Here is a 5,000-nt window from a genome sequence, read left to right on the forward strand (position 1 = left end):
TGTGTATATGTGTGTGTGTGTGTGTGTGTGTGTGTGTGTGTGTGTGTGTGTGTGTGTGTGTGTGTGTGTGTGTGTGTGTGTGTGTGTGTGTGTGTGTGTGTGTGTGTGTGTGTGTGTGTGTGTATATGTGCAAATGGAAATGTGAGTGTGACTGTATGTGTGTTTGGGTGGGTTGTTAGGTGGGTGGGTGGATGGATAGGTGCATGAGTGGTTGTTTCAGTAGGTGGGTGTGGGTGGGTGATGTTACAAGCATAAACATGGGTGTTAGATTATATATAGAAAATATAGTAAACATTTTCTTTCTCATCATCAGGTCAGAGTAGTGGTTAAAGTATAGTTTTGTATACTTCCGATCACAGACAAGAAAAGGGAAGATGACAAAACAAAGGAAATCTTGGTTATGGGGACCATCTCTTACATTCTTCCAATATTGTGTAAAAGCTCTAATCGTAATCGGTTTAATTTCGTCTCTTAGAAGGCTTTTTAAGTTTCTATTTGCTACCTTTTATAAACCTTTATCCAGACGTCTTGTAGGAGGATTTTACCACAAACAAGTAAATTTCAGGCGATGACACTAAATTTGTAGACTGCAATTACTGTACACAATTGTCAGTCCAAAGGTAAAGTGCATTGGAGTTTTAGTAAGATAGTGGTGTGTATTATTAGGACATTTAGAATAGGAAACTGATACAAGAGTAAGAACCAGTGACTCACACTTACAAAACTATAATTAATGGAACAGAGATGGCATTTCAATTATATATTTTATATCAAAGAATATCTCCACTGTCGGGTGCTTGTAACCCTTCCCAGTATTTTTTACTGTCTAGAAATGATAGAAAATTGAGATTACAAAACTGTACTTTATAACTGAGATTAAAACTGTCTAAGACTGTCTGAAATATTGAGAGTTTTATATTTTTCTTATGACAGATTGTAGGATATGCATAAAAGTATATACATAAGGAATATATGAACAAAATCCAACAAAATGCTGGAATTCTCAGTAGCACTACTGAACCTTTAATTGAAATATTATGTTGGAAAAAACACTATTTTGTAAAGTGTAAATTAAAACATAAAAGAGGGACTGAACCCTTCTTTCACTGTCTCCTGATGACTTTTCTTGCAGTTCTTTTTACATATTCCTCAAATTCATTAGACAGTCATTATCATGCCTGTTTAAATGGTGGTGCCCATACATGTATAAACTCAGCACATATACAGTCTGTGTAAGTGCACATGTTTGCATATCCATTGATAATCATAAAACTCATTTGCTCACTCTCACTCATTCATTTAACCATTACTCACTTAAGATGTCCCGTGAATACATGTAGTATACTAAAATAACTCACCTTATTTTGTGTCTTTTAATGTACTCATGCCAGGTTATACATAGGAAATGCTGAAAGTAAAACTTACTATGGGTTTATAAATGTATATTACAATATAGGTAGCACCAATTAATACACAAGCTCTTGGTACTTACAGTCACCTTTGTCAAGAGCAATTATTATCCCAGGATACTCTTTTTCAGCAAACCAAGCTCATGCAGGGAAAGGTGGAATGTGTACGTTAAGCCGTGTTCACCCATGTTCATTAAGACAAGTGTCCCAGTGTTGTTTGTTTTATATCACTGATGCTTTATGGTTGTGATGTAGATAATTTTATCAGTAAATCCATGTACTGCTTTCCTTTGTATTATTTTGTAATATAAAAATCAAACATATTGTAATATTGGATTTAATATAGAATGAAAAAATGTATGTATGATTATATAATATAATACATTTATAATTATCATGTATTAATTAGATGTAATAGATATGGTCCAAGTTTATATTTTGAGGAGGCATGAATAAATTTTTGGAGATTGAGGGTGACATATCACTAAAAATACTATATATTTTAGGACTATTTTTGTATATATTGTCTCCTCAATTTCTCTAGCACTCATTGTATTATACAGATATATGTAAGTAGAATTTTCTAATATATGAGATGGAGATTATACCAAGGCCGTCGTATATATTTGTATTGTTTTATTTTGTATGACGAAATTTGAACAAGCACTTCTATATGCTTTAATATTACATAACTACTGCTAATTTCAGCTTAAATACAAATTCTACATTATTTACACAAATTACTCTAGGTACTAAAGAATTTCTTTGCCTTGCCATTCATTTGTAACAGCCTGTTTTCTTGCATGTGATTATCAGCCATTATGTCATGCAGACTGCATGACAGATACTACAATCACAAGTATCTTGTAGATATTCCAAACTAGTCTTAGGTAATCTGGTCTGTACAACTGATACCTGTGACTCAATCACATGAAGCATGTAAAGGTAATCAGAATATTTGACTTTATTTAAACAGGAATTCTATTCTTGATATACATGCTGGATAGTGTGGAAAACAACAAACATATATGAATGTGATATAAATAGAGGTTTAGGGTAAGTTATAGTCAGGCAAAACATCAGCTGGACCCCTTAAGAAAGAAAGCTTTACACTTTCGTAACCTTAGGGACCAAAGATACCGTTTTTAGATAAGAACGTCAAAATCAGGTTGTATATACATTTTTTTTCTTTTCTTTCTTTCTTTCTTTCTTTCTTCATTCAAAAATAACCCTCTTCCACACCCTCCAGAACAGGTAAGTGGCATAGCTCAGAAATTAAAGGGCCCTTTTGATGTTTCTCAGGGTGCTGAATCCATTTACAAGGTGTCTGAATCATTTTCAGGCACAGGTCATATAATGAAATGGTCAAGATTATTTCCAGTCCCAATACATTAGAATAGGCTGCATTTCCTGTGGCCAATTCAACAGAATTTTGTGTTAATATCATTGTGTTTTTAGAGTACCAAATTAAGTCACTCTACTAGTCAATTTTTTTTTTGCATAGAATCTTTATAAACTGTTTATAGACATCTTGTAACATATAATTCATAATTTTTCACTATTACCTATATCATCCTGCACATCGTAATCAGTATGATCCAAAAAGATTAGTTCTCATGTATGTCAAATATCATCATCACTCTCATTTTGATCACCTGCATTATCATCATCCCAATCATCATTAGCATCATCCCCTCACATCACATTTCCTGGCCAGTGCTTTCATCAAGCATATTGACCCACCTTCATATGCACAAAAAATAGCATCCTCTTGGACTACATGTCTTTAAGACGTCACCAGGCTCCACCTGGCAATGTAATGTGTTTGATGTTTTCCAAGGCTGCCTCTAAAGATGGGAAGGTGCAAAGCCTGATTGTGGTCTTTGAACCATTCCATTTCTTAAATATTTCAGTATGACAATCTCATGCTTTTGAAAATTGCATAGTATCTTTTGCCAAAACAGGCACACAAAAATGTTGTTATAGATGTACCAACTTCATATATCTTTTTCTAGTCAATAATCTATGAACCTTCAATACCCCCTCTGTCCCAGGGCCATAGGTGGCAGTAACAGCGTGTAATCCATGAAGTGGTAGAATAAACTTTGAAATCATGGATGCTTCTCTGCCATTGCTTCCACATTTTTTACTATACAATCTATTAGTGGTGAGCTCATGTATAAGGGTACATAGACATGTTGAAGAAAAGTAAACACATTAGTGACAACAGAAAGGGCTCTAACATGGCCATGGCAGGGTGCTATTGCAAACTGAGCAATGATGGAGTAGCTTACATGAAGAGAGGTCAAGTCTCTGCATTTAATTTTCACTCCAACAATAATTTTCATCAGTATGTCATCCATAACTGCTAGATGAGACTTTATTTTGAGGGACCAGGATGTGAAAATCATTATCCACAATGGCCTCTACAAACATTTGGTTCAAATGGATCTTATTTTGGCCACATGTAGATGAGGCTGTACAAATTTATTTCTTTTGAAGGAGGGATTCATCCTCATTATTCCCAGGGGCTCATGGAAAAGACATGAACATTGTCCATGACCCAGTATACCCTATGTACCCGTGTGAAGTGATGTCCACACAACAATTTAGAGGTCACAGGCACAGAAGCCTATTCTGTTAAAGGTAGTAGAATAACTTGACAATATACTATATATGATATTTATTTCACCGACTCCCATTCCGATGACCTAGACCTTACATGACTTTGACCAGTTCAGACACCTCATAAATAACAAAAAAAACAAACATGATATTAACACCAAGAACATCAAAATTAGCCCACTAGTTCCTGAAACATGTCACTTACCTGTTGCATAGGGTGTAGATAACCATCTTGGAAATATGCAAATTAAGAAGACTGCACAACCCAATTCTGATGTTATTTTCCAAAATTAGTATCTAAGAGACCTTGAAGATCACAAAAGTATAAAATCTTGTATTATGAATTTCTTGAAGGGGTCCAACTGACATTTTCAGCCTGGCTATCGTGGATTCAGCTCTAAGATCAAAGTATACATTTCCATAATTAGATAAACTGTTTCATATGTCAAAGTAGTTTTACTACATATTTTGGATTAGGTTTTGTTCTACTGTTGCTGCAAACTGAATAGATGATTATGAATAGTATATGACTAATGGCTGTGTCCATGAGGTTTCATGAGGGATTTGCTCTGTATGAACACATATGTCCCCAACCTCATTTTTACTGGAAGTGTAGCAAGATATATATATATATATATAATATATATATATATATATATATATATATATATATATATATATATATATATATATATATATATATATATATGTGTGTGTGTGTATATGTATATATATATATAATATATATATATATATATATATATATATATATATATAATATATTATATATATGTATATATATGTATATATATTATATATATGTATATATATATATATATATATATATATATATATATATATATATATATATATATATATATATATATATATATATATATATATATATATATATATATATATATATACATATACACACACACACACACACACATATATATATATATA

The 5,000-nt window shown here is 32.6% G+C and overlaps 1 protein-coding gene across 1 annotated transcript in view; it reads left to right on the forward strand.

Moving 5' to 3' along the window:
• Window positions 1-1,670, forward strand: part of LOC122262922 (Adenylate cyclase 3) — a 278,836-nt gene extending 277,166 nt beyond the window's left edge. Inside the window, exon 23 of the mRNA XM_086547495.1 lies at window positions 1,541-1,670. The gene's annotated coding sequence lies outside the window, so the exon portion shown is untranslated. The remainder of the gene's footprint in view (window positions 1-1,540) is intronic.
• The last annotated feature ends 3,330 nt before the right edge of the window (window positions 1,671-5,000 follow it).

The sequence above is a fragment of the Penaeus japonicus genome, unplaced genomic scaffold (genome assembly GCF_977035675.1).
Source record: "Penaeus japonicus unplaced genomic scaffold, GWHDUDI00000001_assembly GWHDUDI00000019, whole genome shotgun sequence".
Classification (NCBI taxonomy): domain Eukaryota; kingdom Metazoa; phylum Arthropoda; class Malacostraca; order Decapoda; family Penaeidae; genus Penaeus; species Penaeus japonicus.